Source organism: Cervus canadensis, chromosome 23, assembly GCF_019320065.1.
Source record: "Cervus canadensis isolate Bull #8, Minnesota chromosome 23, ASM1932006v1, whole genome shotgun sequence".
Classification (NCBI taxonomy): Eukaryota; Metazoa; Chordata; class Mammalia; order Artiodactyla; family Cervidae; genus Cervus; species Cervus canadensis.
Genome location: NC_057408.1, coordinates 8,581,202 through 8,601,010, shown reverse-complemented (window position 1 = coordinate 8,601,010; position 19,809 = coordinate 8,581,202).

Below are 19,809 nucleotides of genomic sequence, written 5' to 3'. Positions count from 1 at the left end.
CCCTGTGTTTTCTTGCTTTCTCTCGAGTGGTAATCAAGGTACTGTATAATCCACCAGAGTGTTTGAAAGGATGAGATGGCCTGTGACAGGGTGGGCAGGAAAAGTGTTTGTGTTTGGCATCGTCGGATCTGGGCTGCTGCCAGCGATCCAGGAGAGGGCAGGAGCCTGGCCTGGCTGGTCCCAGGGCTGCTCTGCCCCAGTTCCAATAGCCACTAAGCCCACTGGAGTATAAATAGCAATATGACAAGCCTCCATTCAATTTATAGTGTTTTCATGGCAGGCTGTGGCAGTAAGCGATTTATCTAAGGTAGAATTCCCTAATGAGCCCAGCCAGCCCCAGTGTAGAGACCAATTTAAAGCCAGTGTTTACAAATCGCAAAATACTTGGAGACGAAATCAAGAAAGATTGATTCTTGGGTTATAAATCTCGTTCCTTCGTAGACGCTAAGTGTATGGATTTTTAAATAGCCATGTGGCTTAAACAAAATAAAACAACGAAATCCTCTTCCAGCAGATCACAGAGAGAACCTCCTCAGCTTGAATTATCTTCCTGAGGGCTTGATCAGATTGTAAGTTTCCAAGTCCATTGTTTTTCAATAGCAGCCTTTTCCTGCAGACTTCTATTTGAAATATTTATGCCACTGCTCTAGAGGTTTCTTTAATGGGATTTCCACAATGGAAAGTGGGGAGTGAGTGCTGCAGACGGTGTCTGTGTTTTGAGCTGTGGTTTCTGAACAAAACTATTTAATTCACTCTGTGCTCTCCCCGCCTTGAGAATTCTACCTTCTCTATTACTGGCTATGGCTAAGCACATCTGTGGTCAGACAAGACTTGTTCCACTTGCAGGGCTGCGGGGTAAAGAGTTCCTATTAAACCATGGGCCAGAAAAAGGAAAAGTTAGTTATTACTGAATTACAGCTAAGTTTCTTGAATAGAAAACATAGTTGCCCTCAAGTTAACAGATCTTAGAATTTCAAGGCTGGGAAAGAAACCAAGAAATACACAAAATCACCAAATTGCCTCTTGAAAGAGAATCCTATCAAGAGCTTGGGAGCAATTTGCATAATGAAAAAATATTCATGGGCCTGAGTGTTCTTTGGAAGGACTGATGTTGAAGCTGAAACTCCAGTACTTTGGCCACATCATGTGAAGAGTTAACTCATTGGAAAAGACCCTGATGCTGAGAGGGACTGGGGGCAGGAGGAGAAGGGGACGACAGAGGATGAGATGGCTGGGTGGCATCACCGACTCGATGGACATGAGTTTGAGTAAACTCCGGGAGTTGGTGATGGACAGGGAGGCCTGGCGTCCTGCGGTTCATGGGGTTGCAAAGAGTCGGACAACACTGAGCGACTGAACTGAACTGAACTGAATTGGGATACCAAAATTCAAGGGTCAAAGAATTCTTCACCTTGATTAGCAAAATTATCCCAGTAATTGTATTCTAGCTTGTACCTTTCCTAGGTCAGCTGCTAGCCAGAGGCCACAATGAACATTTATATTCTAAAGTTAAAGCAAACAATTGACAGGAACATTAGACTGCTACTCTCTAGAAATGTCTGTTGCCTCGTTGGAATGATGACTTTTTCTAGATTTTCCCTAGTATGAGCTTCCTATAGGCATTTTTAGTTAGTTAGTGTTAGTCGATCAGTTGTGTCCGACTCTTTGTGACCCCATGGACTGTAGCCCGCCAGGCTCCTCTGTCCGTAGAATTCTCTAGGCAAGAACACTGAAGTGGGTAGCCATTCCCTTCTCCAGGGGATCTTCTCGACCCAGGGATGGAACCCAGGTCTCCTGCATTGCAGGCAGTTTCTTTACTGCCTGAGCCACCAGGGAAGCCTTCTTGGAGGCATGGAGTAAGCCTTCTTGAGGTTTTAGCCTTCAAGTTTCTCACATTATTACTAACCAATATTATCGAATGCCTTTTAGGTGCTAAGCCTGTTCTAGATACGGAACACAGCAGTTAACAAGACAACTATCCCTGTCCTATGTATCCCCTTCATTCCAGTGGGACAAGACAGATCAGAAACAGAATCAACAGTTGATAATGTGATGTTTTAGGAGGCTAAGTGTCCCAGGTTATAAATAACAGAGAGAAAAAGGAAGAAACATCAGGATGGTAAAAATGTAACTGCAGTATTTTTTTTTAACTTTTTATTTTGTATTAGGACTTAGCTGATTAACAATGCTGTGACAGTTTCATGTGACCAGCGAGGGGACTCAGCCGTACATACACATGTACCCATTCTCCCCCAAACTCCCCTCCCATCCAGGCGGCCACATGGCATTGAGCAGAGTTCCCTGTGATCTGCAGTAGGTCCCTGTTAGCTATTCATTTTAAATATAGCACGTTCATCCCAACTCCTTAACTATCCCTTAGCTCCTTCCACCACGCCCCCCCACCCAGCAACCATAAGTAACTGCAGTATTCTAAAAGGTGCTCCATAAAGGCCTCCCTGAGAAGGCGACATTGGAATAAAGACTTCAAAGAAGTGAGGGCATGTGATATATGAGGGAGGGAAGACCACTCCTCGGACAGGGTATACAAATGGCCACGGCTGTTGGGTGTAAGCTTGCGTGGTGCATTGAAGCAACAGCAAGGACACCCTTGTCACTGGAGTTGGGTTGGGGGGAGAGAGCAGGAGGAAGCATCACGGGGAATAAGAGGGCAGAGTCTGCAGACCACTGTAAGGTCTTTAGTCTGCATTCTCAAAGAGAAGCCATTGGGAGGTTTTGCATACAGGGGAGACAGGGATACATTTTTATTTTAAAGAGGCCACCCTGATTGTGAGAGTCAACTGAAAGTAGACAAGAATGCAAGCAAGGAGACCGCTTGGGAGTCGATGGTAATACTACAGGTGAGAGGAGGTTATAGTTTGGAAAATAATGAAAGGGAAGTCGCTCAGTCGTGTCTGACTCTTTGTGACCCCATGGACTATAGCCTACCATGCTCCTCCATCCATCCATGGGATTTTCCAGGCAAGAGGACTGGAGTGAGTTGCTATTTCCTTCTCCAGAGGATCTTCCTGACCCAGGGATTGAACCTGGGTCTCCCGCATTGTAGGCAGACGCTTTACCGTCTGAGCCACCAGGGAAGCCCAGAAAATAAGGAGAAATTGTCAAATTTGGATATAATTTAAGGTGGATTTAAGAAAACTGCCTGTTGCTTGGATGTTGGGGATGGTTAAGAACAGGCAAAGATGAATCCAAAGTTTGGGGCTTGCTAATTGCACAGAAGTTTGTGTGTGTGTGTGTGTATGTGACTCATGTAATTGCCAAAACAGAGAGGAGAAACTCAGGTAGATCAGGTTTGTCAGAGAACCAGGAAAACGTCTCACATATGTTCAGTTTGAAATTAGACTTTCAATTGAAGTTGTTTAAGAGGAACTTGGGTGTCATAAATATGGGATTCAAGAGAGAAATAAGTGCTGGAAATACAAATTTGAGGTACAATTTTATGCCTCAGTAAATGATCATTTTAAAAAGTGAACTTTTGCCCTCAACTGAGTAATGTATTTTAAGAGATTTTCCTCCTCTGGAAAGCAAATCTGTTCCTACCTTTATTCTTGCTTTCAATCATCAAATAGTCATTGAGCATTGCATGTACCTGATAGTGTATGTGCATTAACTGATGTGATAGTTTTCATCTATGCTCCCACAGGGTTCATGGCAAGAAAGGAGGGAGAGGAGGCCGAGGGTCACAGTACTTTGTTTGAAGTGCATGTGATGGGCAGTAAATGTCTCATGGTAGCAGAGAGAGTGGGGGAACCTCACACAGTTAATGAATCAGAGAAATCTTCTTGGAAGAAATTATATATTGAGTTCTTAAGGAAATGTAAACACAGAGGTGAAGACTATTCTAGGCAAAACCATCTATGGAAGGGCTTAGAGTTGAGAGCCCAATGTATTAATATTTGTAAATGATCAAAAGTTTAATTTGCTTGGACATACAGTGCAAGCTTGAAGTAGGGTCAGGTAAAAAGGACTGAAAATGTAGAGGCCCTTTTTGGATAGTCCCGTACTCACAATTTATCCTCTACCTCTTCCCCTTTGCGAACCATGTTTGTTTTCTATATCTGTGAGTCTCTTTCTGTTTTGTAAATAAGTTCATGTGTACTATATTTTAGATTCCACATATAAGTGATATCATATGATATTTGTCTTTATCTGACTTAGTATGATAATCTCTAGGTCCATCTGTGTTGCTACAAATGGCATTATTTTATTCCTTTTTTAATGGCTGAGTAATGTTCCGTTGAGTAAACTCTTGGGAGTTGGTGATGGACAGGGAGGCCTGGCGTGTTGCGATTCATGGGGTTGCAAAGAGTCGGACAGGACTGAGCAACTGAACTGAACTGAATGTTCCATTGTGTGTATATATACATCTTCCTTATCTGTTCATCTGCTGATGGACACTTAGGTTGCTCCCATGTCTTGGCTATTGTAAATAGCTCTGCTGTGCATGCATTTTTTTGAATTAGAGCTTTCATCTTTGCCAGATGTATGCCCAGGAATGGGATTATATGATCATATGGTAACCCTATTTTTAGTTTTCTAAGGAACCTCCATAATGTTTCCCATAGTGGCTGCATGAGCTTACATCCCACCCACAGTGTAGGAGGGTTCCCTTTTCTCCACACCCTCTCCAGCATGAATTATTTGTAAACATTTTGATGATGGTCATTCTGACCAGTGTGACATGGTCCCTCATTGTAGTTTTGGTTTTCATTTCTCTAGTAATTTGCAGTGGTGAGCATCTCTTCATGTGTGTGTTGGCCATCTGTGTGTCTTCTTTGGAGAAGTGTCTATTTAGGTCTTCTGTTCATTTTCTCGATTGGTTTTTTGTTGTTGTTGTTGTTGTTGAGTTGCATGAGCTACTTGTATACTATGGAAATTAAGCCCCTGTCAGTCCATTCATTTGCCAATATCTTCTGCCAGTCTGTTGGCTGACTTATTGTTTTGTTTATGGTTTCCTTTGCAGTGCAAAACCTTATACATTTGATTAGGTCCCATTTGCTTACTTTTCCTTTTATTTTTATTGCCATAGGAGACTTAAGAAAACCATTGCTATGATTTATGTCAGAGAAAGTTTTGCCTATGTTCTTTTCTAGGAGGTATATGGTGTAATGACTTATACTCAAGTCTTTAAATCATTTTGAGGTTATTTTTGTGTATGGTGTGAGGGTGTGTTTTAACTTCGCTGATTTACATGCAGCTGTCCAGCTTCCCCAACACCACTTGCTGCAGAGACTGTATTTTCTCCATTGTACATTTTTGCCTTTTTTATTGAAGATCAACTGACTCTAGGCGTATGGGTTTATTTCTAGCCTCTCTATTTTGGTTCCATTGATTTGTATGTCTGTTTATGTGCCAATATCATGCTGTTTTGATTACTGTAGCTTTGTAGTATTTTCTGAATTCTGGGAGAATCACTCTCCAGCTCTGTTCTTTTTCTTCAGAATTACTTGGGAATTCTGAGTCATTTGTGGTTCCAATTTTAAGGTTATTTGTTCTATTTCTGGAGGGGCTTTTTAAGGATTTTGAACTTTATCCTAAGAGCGAAAATAAAAAATGATTAAAACTTCAAAGCAACAGGTGTTTGCTTTATCTATTCAAAATAATCAGTTTGAGATTTTTTTTCTCACTGAAATTGAGTCCACCATGTTTCTCATTCTGAAGTGCTTTTCCTATCTGATCAATTGTGATTTATTTTATTTTCCTTGATATGCTTATTTATTTTTATTGAGGTATCTGGTTGTTTCACTCAATGACTAACCTTTCATTCAGGTTTTGATGCACATGCAGAGATAATTCCGAATATCTGAAAAGGCCGAACTCATGTTTGTTCAGATTGCTGAGAAGTCAGTCCTTTGTTCTCTCAGATGGTTGTGAGTCTTAAAAAAATAAGGAGCCAAGAATTAAATGGTAGAGATATAGGTGATGTACTTAATGCAGTTTGAAGATGAAACAGGGTTCAAACATTTCAGACAGTCTAGTTCTCCATCATCTGTTCATAGCAGTTATTGGAACACACAGTCAAATTTGAATGTCCAGTAACTTAACGACCATTCATGGTACCAGCATAAATCTCTGCCAGAAATGTGTTCAATGGTGTCACTTGAGAGACCAAAAAGTGGGATTGAGGAGGTTACATGACAGAGAAAAAAGTCATGAGAACAGACAAATATGGACATTATTGCCACATTTCTTGTATAGAAAAGGAAGATGAGAAGAGAGATCAACAGACAGCCTTTAGTCTCAAGTCAAAACAGTGAAATTTGCTCTCAAAAGGATTCTGGTCCCACAAGAGAGGTTGCCAAGGTGAAGTTAAATAGTTTGTACTATTTTTAAAAGCAAATTTAGCAAGATCCCTTCATACTCATCCCCATGCATAGACAAATGCCACACACAGTAACAAGCTACTAATGTCCTGCTAGAGAACTGAAATGTTTCAGGTAATTTGCAGGTGGTGAAACTTAGTGAATAAAATTTTATTTTTCCTGAATTCAGTAAGAGTATCATTGTAAGGTCAAAACCAGCTGTGAGTGAAAAATGGCATAATCTCACTTAACCTAAGAATGAGATTCCTTCCCAATATTAAAGATAGTTAATATATCAACATGCAACTTCTGGGTTATAACATTAAATGGATAAATGATGTTACAGAGCAATTAAGCAATTCACTTTTTCAGTGTAGAGTACTTGTTCTGTCTTCTCTATTTTAATGCCCCATCTTTATATTAGTTTCCATTATGTAGTTCAACAACTGGTCTCAAGAGAGTTTCAGGGGAATTTAAGGAAGTAATAGGCTAAAGTGATATATCCTTTCTGTGGGTATGAATGCTCTGAAATTTATAATTTCCCCTGAGAATTGTGAAGTTAAGGCCAGAGAGTCCAAAAATACACACTTATCTAAGAGGGTCAAAAAAGCTAAATTGGAAGGAAAGTGAAAGTTGCTCAGTTGTGTTCAACTCTTTGTGACCCCAAGGGCTATACCCCAAGAATTCCATGGAATTCTCACAGGCCAGAATACTCTAGTGGGTAGCCTTTCCCTTCACTAGAGGATCTTCCCAATCCAGGGATCGAACCAGTCTCCCATATTGCAGGTGGCTTCTTTACCAGCTGAGCCACCAGGGAAGCCCAAGAATACTGCAGTGGGTAGCCTATCCCTTCTCCAGCGGATCTTCCCGGCTCAGATATTGAACCGGGGTCTCCTGCACTGCAGGCGGATTTTTTACCATCTGAGCTACCAGGTAATCCCCAATAGGAAGAAAGTGGCACATAAAATTTCTGCAGCCTTGTATTTTAAGCAAAATGTTGTGTTTGTGTATATTTTTACTCTTTGGATTCCCAAACTAGCAAAGGAGGACTGGAAAGGAGTCAAATCAGCCATAGGAAAAAGGAATAATATCAGACTAATTCTCATTTTCTTTTGTGATGGAGTGACCAGTTTTGTGGATGGAAAAAGCAATAGACATAATATATCTTCCCTTCAGGAAGGCTTTACTTTGCTCTCCAAGATATGCTCATAAACAAGCCAGAAACAAAAAACATCGTTGGTTATTTATGTCAGATGTCAGATGTGTGGAGGTCCAGGAGACTGTTTATCAATGTTTCAGAGTCAACATCCCAGACCCCATTGAGAAACTCAGTTCTCTAAGTTTGGATAAGGCTCAAAATGTACAACAGTGGCACCTCGCAGTCCCTTAGAATTCAGGATGATTTGCACAGGACTTAGCAAATGATTGACTTGAACTCAGTGGATGAACGTTGAGTAGAATAAATTCCATTATTTTCAAATTAATAGCTTTATAAAGCTGGAGGGAAAATAGCTATTTTAGGGAGGAAAATGGAGAGGAATTTAGGTTATTCATGAGTTGAATTGTTACCCCAAAAGATAAGCTGAAGTCCTAAATGTCCATAGCTATGAATGTGACCCAACTTGGATAGAGCCTTTGCAGATATAATCCGGTTAAGATATGTCAGTAGAGTGGGCCCTAATCTGTTGTCCTTACAAAAGAGGAAATGCCATGTGAAGACAGAGGTGCTCAGGGAGAAAGTCATGAATGGTCACAGAGGGAGTGATTGGAGTGATGTAGCTGCAAGGCGAGGAAAGTCAAGGATTGTTGGCTACCACCAGAAGCTAGGGTGAAAAAAGGAAGGATTCTTCCCAGAGTCTCTTTTGGAGCGTGGCCCTGCCAACACCTTGATTTCAGACGTCTGTCCTCCAGAGCCATTGGAGCATAATTTCTACTGTGGTTTTTTTGTTTGGTTGTTCTTTTTCTTTTTTAGCTGCCTCTAGTCCTAGTTGCGGCACGTGGGATCTTCACTGCATCATGTGGGATCTTTCATTGCAGTGCGCAGACTCTCTAGTTGTGGGGCACCAGCTCGGTAGTTATGGCTGCGGGCTCAGTTATGTGCATGTGTGATTCTAGTTCCCCAGGCAGGGATCAAACCTGAGTCCGCTGTGTTGCAAGGTAGATTCTTAACCACTGGACCAGGGAAGTCCTGGTTTCTACTGGCTTCAGTGACTCAGCGTGTGGAACTTTGCTATAGCAGTTTGAAGAGATTAAGACAATGACAAATAGCAGGTGTTCTGCGAAAGAAATTTGTGTCTCTGAGGACACTAAGGCACCATTTAAACACCAGGGGTCTAGGGGCAAATCCAGGAAGCAGTTACTGTGACAGTGGGCACATGCTTTCACTCATTTGAGTCTGAGTTTGCTGAACTTTATAAAGGAGAGATGCTGGTGTAGAATGAAATTCGATTGGACTTTCCTAAGTAATATTCTGCCAGGCATATCTTTCCTCATAAAAATATAAAAGTTTTTGTAAAATTTTGCTTAGCACTTTAGGGAGCCCACAGACCTCTTTTAGCTGAGCACATGGTCCCCTGTTTAGATCTCATGCTTTAAACAATGCCAGGTGGCACTAATGGTAAAGAGCCTGCCTGCCAATGCAGGAGTCATAAGAGATGTGGGTTCAGTCCCTGGGCTGGGAAGATCCCCTGGAGGAGGACATGGCAACCCACTCCAGCCTGGCGGGGAACAGTCCACTGGGTTGCAGAGCTGGACACCACTGAAGGAACTTAGCATACACACCTCTCTAAAACCAAGCCAGCTGATGAAGCTGTGCTCTCTTTGTTCATCATGGCAATCATGATAGTTTCAATCAGCCAGGGCCAGAGGTTTGAAGAAGACAAACAGAATCCTAAAGGTACTGATCTTCTGTTCTCTGCAAGAAGAGAGCTCCCAGGGGTGACTCATTCTTCAAGTTCATGCTGAATGTCTGTCTCCATTGCAGACCTTCTCCTCCTTATTTATCATCTTCTCCCCAATCACTCTTATCAGAGCTTCATGACATAATAAGCAATTGTTTGTATCTTCACTGATTAATGTTTTCCATACCTGTACACATAGATTATAAAATACTGCTCCTGGTTTGGAAGGGATGAAAAAAAATGGTGAGGAATCCTTACCACCATAGTCATTCATTATGAGAACCACTACTGAGAAATTGAAAAAAAAATTTATTTATTTAATTACTGGGTCTTAGTTGTGGCATCCAGGATCTTCCATTTTCTTGCAGCATGCGGGATTTTTTGTTGTGGCATGTGAACACTTAGTTGCAGCATATGGGATCTAGTTCCCTGACCAGGGATGGAACCTGGGCCCCCTGCATTGGGAACACCAAATTTTAGCCACTGTACCACCAGGGAAGCCCCCACTGCTGAAGATTTTAATTCCAGCACCAGTTTTCCTAAATGTCACGCCTGGGAATTGCTTGTCGGCATTTCCTTCCATACTCTGGAATGAGAAGTCAAGTGCAGAGAGAGGGATCGAGAAAAGAAGGGAGGGGAAGAAAGAGTGAGGTTGTCTATCATGATCAGTTATAACCTGTTACCTTCAAAACAACAACAAGAAGACATGTGGTACAGCTTTACTGGGGAAGCTGGGAGGTTGTGTCAGTCAAGGCTTCGCCATTGTTGGTTTAACATTTTAAAATAGGTTTCTGGATGGACATCACACATGAGCTTTAACAAGAGACTTGGCAACTATCCCCGGGGACAACATGGGCACAGGCCTCTCCCCTGAAGTCCTTCCAAACCACCCCTACATAAGAAAAACCATTACACCTTCTAAAGTCACAAAGCAAAAACAGAAGTCTCCAAGACCGAGCAGATAATTCCATGGAGGCCTATTCACAACACCTTCTTTAGTTACAGTCAATTTTCTTCCACACAGTGTTTATTCCTTTGTCGGATATTTATAGTCCTCATACCAAAAGTCCATTGAACATCAACCGATGATACAGTAACATAAAGCAAATTTATATATTCGGCTTGTCTAATACTCTATTGGAAAGAGAAGACATTCCTCAATCTAATAGCCTCCTTTCTTAAGAGAGATTCATTTTAAAATGTTGTCTTATAAATACAAAATGGGTTGAAACTCATGTGCTCTAAATATTTTAAGGGATTTATGTTTGCATTAACTGTCCTTTTAATCAAACTTCAGTACATTACAAACACTGCAGACATTTCAAGGAGAAAAATACTACTTGCTGTTTCGAAGTTAAAAGTTTCCTAGTAGAAAGGAAATCCTAAAAGTTCTAAAAGATGATACAAGAAACACATTGTGAGACTCATATATAGAAGATGTTCCCATATTAATCATGGGTTTGAATTTTTTTTTTAAGAAACTTCTTGGACACTTTATGAAAATGTCCCAAAGATTTATGTCTGCATTTTTATAGTGTTAAAAATATGTAATATTGGCTTTCCCTGGCAGGCCAGTGGTTAAGCTTTCAAGGAATGTGTGTGTGCTAAGTCACTTCAGTTGTGTCCGACTCTTTGTGACCCTTTGGGCTACAGGCCACCAGGCTCCTCTGTCCATGGGATTCTCCAGGCAAGAATACTGGAGTGGGTTGCCATGTCCTCCTCCAGGGGATCTTCCTGACCTGCTCCATGGGCATGGTTTCAATCCCTGGTCATGGAACTAAGATCCCGCATGCTATGTGGCCAAAAAATTTTTTTAAAGAAAGAAAAACTTACTAAGATGTATGTAATAGTTTTACCTCCTCCATCTTTATACATACAAATTTCCATTTTCATTTAGTACATTTCAGTTTCTAAACAGACACTAATATTTCAGTGTCTCTGAGGCTGTGCCTTCAAGGACTAGAGTATCTGGACTTCACTGAAGCTGATCTTGCTGCGCTGGCTGTTCTGTCTTACTGGAGCCACACTTTCTTTACATTCCCTGCATTTTCCCTTCCACCTAGAAGCCCAGTCTTCTATATTCCCGACAGAACGTAATCCTCAACCCTGACCCATTTTCTCTCTTTTTTTCACCCCTAGACTTATTGAAGGGATAGATCCAACGTCAGGCTCCACCTTCCACACATCCTTACCGTCTTCAGCCCTTTACAATCTGACCCCAGCCCCCAATCACTGCCTGAAATCACTTTCTCTTAGGTCCACAGTGACAAAATCATATTCATGGCTTTTCATTAATCTCCCTAGTTGACTTTCTCAAATCATTGTCATGGAGAAGCAAATTTGGAAGAACCTTTTGTATTACTTGATGTGGTGTTTGCAAAAATTTGTGAGCCATGAAACTTTCTTACATAACGTCTTATTCAGAAGCCCAGTAAAGATAATGGGGCTGATTTGATTGAACTGAGATGGGACCTGGCTATAGAGTGTTAATTAGAAATATCATTTAGATACGGTTTAAAAAAAAAAATCCTTACTTGGAAAGGCTTGAAAAATATAGTTTTTTTTAGCTTTGTTAAGTTACAGTTGACAAATAAATTTGTAATTATTTAAAGTGTACAATGTGATAGTTTAATATACATATATATTGTGAAGGGATTCCCCCTCGCCATTTGGTTAGTTAATGCATCCATCACCTCATATATTTTTCTTCTCTTTCTCTTCCTCCTCCTCCTTTGGGGGAGAATATTTAGGTTCTACTTTCTCAGAAAATTTCCATGCTACAATACAATGTTATCAACTATAGTCACCATGTTATACCTTAGATCCCACCTTGTTTATCTTATAATTGAAAAGTTTGCACCTTTTTACCAAACCTATGTCCGCCAGACCTCCCAGACCTTGAGAGCCGCTTTTCTCCTCTCTGCTTCTGTGTATTCCACTTTATTGTGGTGGTGGTTGTTAGATTCACATGTGAATGATAACCTGTGGTATTTGACTTGGTCTGGCTTATTTCGCTTAGCCTACTGACCTCTAGGTTCAAACAGGTGGCATATGACAAGATGATTACTTTCTTTCTAAGCCTGAATAATATAGCATGATATATATAAATCAAATATAAATGGTATACTTAAAATACATGGCTTTTGAAAATAGAAACCTCAATTTTATTGACAAGATAGGGCCACCATGGGGTACTTCACAAATACAAATCAAACAGTCCCATGATGAGAGTGTGAAATGGAAGCAGACAGTTTAATAGTCTTCACCTCTTCATCCTCTCCCTAAGGGCTATCTGATCTAACATTCTCATTATCCTTTTCAAGAGCAGTCATGTCTTCATGGGCCTCATACCTCATATCTGTCTGTCCATCTATCCATCCATCTATCCATTATCTATCTATTCATCCACCTAACATTTTCTTGACGCTTTCATCAGCTGATGAACACAGGTTATTTCTATACTTTGGCTATCGTGAATAGTACTGCAGTGAAGATGGAAGTGCAGGTAACTCTATGATATATACCCTTTGGATATATACCCAAAAGCAGGATTGCTGGATAATATGGTAATTCTATTTTTAACTAAGTGAGGAATCTCCATACTGTTTTCCATAGTGATTATACCAGTTTGCCTTCCTACCAACAAGTGTGCTAGAGTTCCCTTTTCTCTACATCCATGTGTTTTTAGAAGAGTGTTTGGGTTCTTAGGCCATTATTTAATTGGATTTTAGCAGTTTTTTTGCTATTAAGTTGTGCTAAAGGAGATCAGTCCTTGGTGTTCATTGGAAGGACTGATGTTGAAACTGAAACTCCAATACTTTGGCCACCTGATGCAAAGAGTTGACTCATTGGAAAAGACCCTGATGCTGGGAAAGATTGAGGGCAGGAGGAGAAGGGGACGACAGAGGATGAGATGGTTGGATGGCATCATCAACTCGATGGACATGGGTTTGGGTAGGCTCCAGGAGTTGGTGATGGACAGGGAGGCCTGGCGTGCTGTGGTTCATGGGGTCACAAAGAGTTGGACACGACTGAGCAACTGAACTGAACTGTACAAACTATTTGTATGTTTTGTTATTAAACCCTTTTCTGATATGCAGTTTTGCAAATACTTGCTCCCTTTCCACAGGGTGCCTTTTTGTTTTGTTGATGGTTTCCTTTGAATAGATGTTTATTTTCTTCTTGTCTTTGCTTTTGTTGTGAATATCAAAACATTATTGCCAAACCAATGTCAAAGAGCTTACTGCTTCTGTTTTCTTCATGGAGTGTTAAAACTTCAGGGCTCTTGATGAAAGTGATAGAGGAGAGTGAAAAAGTTGGCTTAAAACTCAACATCCAGAAAACTAAGATCATGGCATCCAGTCCTATCACTTCATGGCAAATAGATGGGGAAACAATGATAGACTTTATTTTTGGGGGGCTCCAAAATCACTGCAGTTGGTGACTGCAGCCTTGAAGTTAAAAGACTCTTGCTCCTTGGAAGAAAAGTTATGACCAACCTAGACAGCAAATTAAAAAACAGAGACATGACTTTGCCAACAAAGGTCTGTCTAGTCAAAGCTATGGTTTTTCCAGTAGTCATGTATGGATGTGAGAGTTGGACTATAAAGAAAGCTGAGTGCCAAAGAATTGATGCTTTTGAACTGTGGTGTTGGAGAAGACTCTTGAGAGTCCCTTGGACAGCTAGGAGACCCAACCAGTCCATCCTAAAGGAAATCAGTCCTGAATATTCATTGGAAGGACTGATGCTGAAGCTGCAACTCCAACACTTTGGCCACCTGATGCAAAGAGCTGACTCCTTTGAAAAGACCCTGATTTTGGGAAAGATTGAAGGCAGGAGAAGGGGATGACAGAGGATGAGATGGTTGGATGGCATCACCAACTCAATGGACATGAGTTTGAATAAATCCCGGGAGTTGGTGATGGACAGGGAGGCCTGGCATGCTGCAGTTCATGGGGTCTCAAAGAGTCAGACATGACTGAGCAACTGAACTGGGCTGAATCCAGTTTGAGTTGTCATTTAAATATAACATAAGATAGATCCACTTTTATTCTTCTGCATCTGGCAATCCAGTTTTCCCAAAAAAATTTCTTGAAGAGAACCAATTAATTGTATTTAAAATATCTATTCTCCATTCACTCTCCTATTTTTCCCTTTGTGATTTCATGCACTTCATGGAAGAGATTTTTGATGGATATATAGCTGTCTATTTCATTTAAAATAATTTTGGCTACTGGTAGCTCTTAACCCCATTCCAATAATTCTTCAAGAAGTGGTCATTATCATTTATTTCTGTTTTTTTCTGCTCTTATCACCAGCCACATTGGAATTGATTGCAAACTACAACACCCCATTCAGAGAACCAATAATTCATTCCACACAAAGGTGGCCCTTGTGATCTCAATATGTTAAATAAGAACAGTTAAAATATTTGAAGTGTTAGTCACTTAGTCATGTCCAACTCTTTGCAACCCTATGGACTGTAACCTGCCAGGCTCTTCCATCCATGGAGTTTTGCAAGCAAGAATACTAGAGTGGGTACCCATTCCTTTCTCTGGGGGATTTTCCCAAACCAGGGGTTGAACCCAGGTCTCCTGCATTGCAGGCAGATTCTTTACTGTCTGAGTCTTCAGGGAAGCCACCCCCCCTACCCCCACAATATTCATATGCCCTCTCCAAAAACTGGTAATAATCTGCCCTTGAGCTACTGCAAATTTCTTTTCTTTCTTTTTTTTTTTTTTTTGGTAGTTGATTTAAAATATTATATTAATTTCAGGTGTACAACATAGTGATTTGGTATTTTTCATTGACTGTATTCCCTGTGCCATACATTATATCCCTGTGACATTTATTTTATAACTGGTAGTTTGTACCCTTTAAACCCCTTCACCCATCCCCCCATCTCTCTCCCTTCTAGTAACTTCTGTTTGTTCTCTATACTTGTGAGTCTGTTTTGATATTTGTATATTTGTTTTGTTTTTCGGTTCCTACGGAAAGTTTCTGAGTAAAGAATTGAAAGTTTGAAAATTGTGTTGAGTTTATTTGAATATCTAAAGGGTAAACTCCAGGCTACATATCTGAAGACAAATATTCTCTGAGATTTGCACAGTAAAGAGGTATGAATTAACATTTTTTTGCTGTAAGACAAAGAGAAAATGATGACTTTTCAAGCCCTCAGTCAATGACTAAAGCCTTATGACTACAATAAAGTACAGCATCTAAATTGAAGATTTTTATAGAGAATTTTAATAATTTAAAACTGATTTTTGATGTGCATATGAAAGAGAAAGTTCAGATGAATTTTAATATGAAAGTAATAAGATTCAAATAAAATGAGAGAACACCTAATGAACATTTCTTGAAAAATACCCTTTGCTTATTTGTAGTATTATATATTCCTAGCTGTATAAAACTATGATGTTAGTTACTTAGTCATGTCGGACTCTTTGTGACCCCATGGACTGTAGCCCACCAGGCTCCTCCGTCCATGGGATTTTCCAGACAAGAATAATGGGATGGGTTGCCATTTCCTTCTCCGGAGGATCTTCCTGACCCAGGGATAGAAGCCAGGTCTTCTGAATTAGAGGCAGACTCTTCACCATCTGAGCTACCAGGGAAGCCCTTAAAACTATGACAGTTAATAAAAATAATAATGCACATAATCAAAACTGACTTAATTCAGTATTCTCTTTAGGAATAATAAATATTATTTGCTGACTAGCTCATGTTATTTTAAATACAGATTCAGAAAGGTTAGGTTCTTTTTTTTAAAAAAAAAAAAGCAAAACAAACATTTTTATTCTTAGTGTGATGTGACTAGCAGACTGCCTGTGTGGCCAAGCCAGTGATCCTAAGGCAGATGTCAGGATTGGCTTTAAGTATGAACTTTGAGAACCAAGGGAACTAAGCAGAGACCAGAAAATCAGTAAGAGTGTACAGGTGAAAGCTGATTTTCTGGAGTAGGTACTGTGTGTATCTGTTAGTCACTCAGTCCTGTCCAACTCTTTGCAACCCCATGGACTGTAGCCCCCCAAGGCTCCTCTGTCCATGGCGTTCTCCTGGCAAGAATACTGGTGTGGGTTGCCATCCCCTCCTCCAGGGGATCTTCCCAACCCAGGGGTTGAACCTGGGTTTCCTGCATTGCAGGCAGATTCTTTAGAGTCTGGGCCACCAGAGACTAGAAGGAGGAGATCAACAGAGCAAATGAGGAGGCTAGTTATGTGGACCCAGAGGGGCAGTGGTCAGGAGTAGTGATGTCAGTTCATTCAGCTCTTTCTATTTGAATGGTTTCCTCCCACTGCTCATGCAAACCCTCCAACTGAAGTCCAACCCAGATTGTGCACCCAGGAGGGGCTGCATTATGACTTTCATGAACCTCTTCTTCCACAAAAAATATTAAAAACCATGTTTCATGAATGCGTGTTCTATGCTTTCAAAGACTCTGTGTTCATGTTTGTCTTCCTTTTATCCCAAAGTCAACATTATATTTCCCTATTTTCTGTCTTCTTGGTGCGCTGACATTTGAAAGCCTTGCAGACTCAGGGAGAGACTGCTGCCACTAGGGCTGGCTGATTCTTGAAAATAATGACTTTTTCGAAGAGTGTGCCTTTCAAAGGCAAAGCAACCGATTCTAAGTCTATGTACCCAACCATCTCCTTAGTTGACTCTCACACACCGGGACAGTACTTCCCTCTTCCTAAATCATCCGAGGGCCAGGCATCAGGCAAGAAGAGACCCCTCTTATGGCCCACAGCCTGCAGGAATTGTTCAGACCAGCCAGTCCTAAACGCTCACTCTGCCCTGTTTTGCCTTGCTACAGAAACTCCAGGAAAGGCTCTGGCCTTGACTTTCCCTTGATCCCTTCTGCTTCCTGTTCAAAACTGATACTTTTCCCATCATCCTGCATGGTACACAGAGCCTCCTCTCTAGGACCTGTGACTATAATCCACTTTTCCCAAGTCCCATTCTCGTTTCCTCCTATGGCCATGCTGACTCTTTACCATATTCATCCTTGGAACACTGAGTTGCCATAAAAACAAATGTATTGATATTAATCATTAAAAATTTTGTAACCAATATATATATTTTTCTGATATTAAAAGGAGTTTCACAGTTGTGTAGGCTCCTAGGAGTATCATGAGCCTTTGACACTGGGTCCACCGTGCCTGGCAGATGAAGTTGGCTCAGCAGCCAGGGTCTGCCTGCCTGCTCTGGTTGACAGCCTGGTAAGCTCCTGGAAAACTGAGTTAGAAATGGACAATGGTCAGTCCATATATAACAAGTAGAACTCTGACCCACAGCCTCTGCGGCAGCCTTCACAGGAAGCCTGTCTTAGCCTCCTCAGCAATTGGCCTAGAATGGTTCAAGACTTGGTCAGTGACTGTCAGCTTACCCTTGTTTCCAATTCCGAACCAACCAGAGAAAGCTAAATATGTTCCCCAAACCAATCGCCTAAGATGCCACATTTCTAGTTAGCCGGCTTCCAACAACTCCAGCACTGCCCAGCCAATGACCTCAATCACAGGATATCTAAAAACTTCTCATATCCACTATAAAGCCTTCCCACTGCTTCGCCTGCCTTTGAGTTTCTGTCAGACACAAGTAATGGTGACTGATTTCTTGCTTTAGCAAGCTATGAATAAGTAGCCTCTGCTTATTCTCATTTGGGTGGTCTCTGTTTATTTTGCCGCATCCCATTTTTCTTGAATTTTTAGTTAAGATGCTTCCTTCCAACTAACTGCCACTTATCCTATTCATCTTCTAAGAAAATGGTTCATCATATACTTTCTAAGATAACAAGCAGATTATCTGATGAGTTCATCTCTACGCACATAAAGATATGACATGCCTTTGCCAGTTTTTCTGAATATTGAAATTAGAAAAGTCAGAAACTCTTGAACCTCATTTTCTAAAGCTTGTCTTTATCCCAAGGAAATATGAATAAGAAAGTGAATAGAGTTAAGTATAGGCTGGCAGCAGCAGTATCACCTGGGATCATGTTAGAAACGCACATTTTGGAACCCAACTTCAAACCTACTCCAGGTGATCCCGATGCACTCTGAAGTTTGAGAACCATTGCTCTACCCGATTTTATTGAAATTCCCTAAACCTTTTGTTAGGTCCTGAAACTATGAAATAGCTTGATTGATGTTTTTGTGCTATAAAAAAAAAAATCATGCCATCAGTGCTGCCTAATCGTCCTTGAACCAAACTCTTATTTACCAAGAAGCTCTTCTATCCTTAATATAGCTGTCCCCTTGAGAGGTGGTATCTCAGTAGGTCTCTGAGTATACCAGAAGTGCTTGAATCCTAGACTAAGCAGAACTTACACTTGAGTTAGAGCCTCTGATACCTGTATTCATAGAAGCAAACATGTATGTGAAGCCATTTAAAAAGCATAAAGCATTATAAGAACAATATAATAATAATCCATCATTACTGTCATTACTGTAACCTTGGTGTGGAGGACAGACTTCAGTTTGGGCCCCATGATCTTCACTTCTTGGTATTGACACTCTTGTGTAATCCTCTCTTCTGTGATAACAGAATACCAAACGTGATGGGATGTCATGCCCATGATGGTTACGTTATATAAGAATCTATAAAAAAAAAAAAATCCATCTTTCTAAGAGACCCACTACATCAATCTTCCTTCACTGGCTTTGAAGAAGCAAATAACACATAGGTGTTCTATTGTGATAATTAATTGTTATCTACACTTTCTCTCTGATGACATACTGTAGTAAAATATTTTAAAATAAAAAATGATTACATATCTATAGAAAACAGTGATTATCAGACATTAGAGCAGAGCTTGTAATAGAAAAGGCTTCGATCAAAACACACTGGTATAACTTGGAGTAAGCAGAGACAATGCAGTGAACAGAAGAATATTTCAACAAAACTCAGTCAACACGTTAGGAGGTAAAGTAGTATACAGGCTTCACAAAATGAGAAGTCTAACAAGTAAACTTTCAGAATTTGAAAATATTTTGCAACTTGAAAAGCAATAGAGAGAAACTAAAAAAATATGTGGAAGATGAGTTTGAGAAAATATCTTCAAAATTAGAACAAAAGAGAAGCTGAAGGTAATGATAATGATAAGCTACTTTTTCCTATGACATCTAACATAACAAGTTGGACTTGTACTATTTTGTATCTATTATTTGGGGAGTCTGTGTATGGTTTCTCCTTGTCATAAAGCAGGAAAGGTAATGTGGAGAGGCATATTAATTTTAAGCTGCTAAGGAAACTCTAAGAGAATTTGGGAAAGTCTTAACCAAGCCACACTTCATAATTGAGCACTATGTCTTCACTACCTATAGCAGTGTTTTCTAAACTTTTCCAAGTATTGATTTCAATTCCACTCTTCAGTATTAGATATTCTAAAGTTTGTGATTACTCTGTATTTACTTAGTAAAAAACTGCACAGTCTATTTAAATTCATATGTAATTGCTAAAGGGCTTCTGATGAATCATTACTCCAAAAACACTTTTTGTAGTAAGGCTTAAGTGTTAGGAGCAAGGGTATCAAATCATATACCTTAATAAAGGATATTCAAGCCTCAGTTATGTCATCTATAGAGTG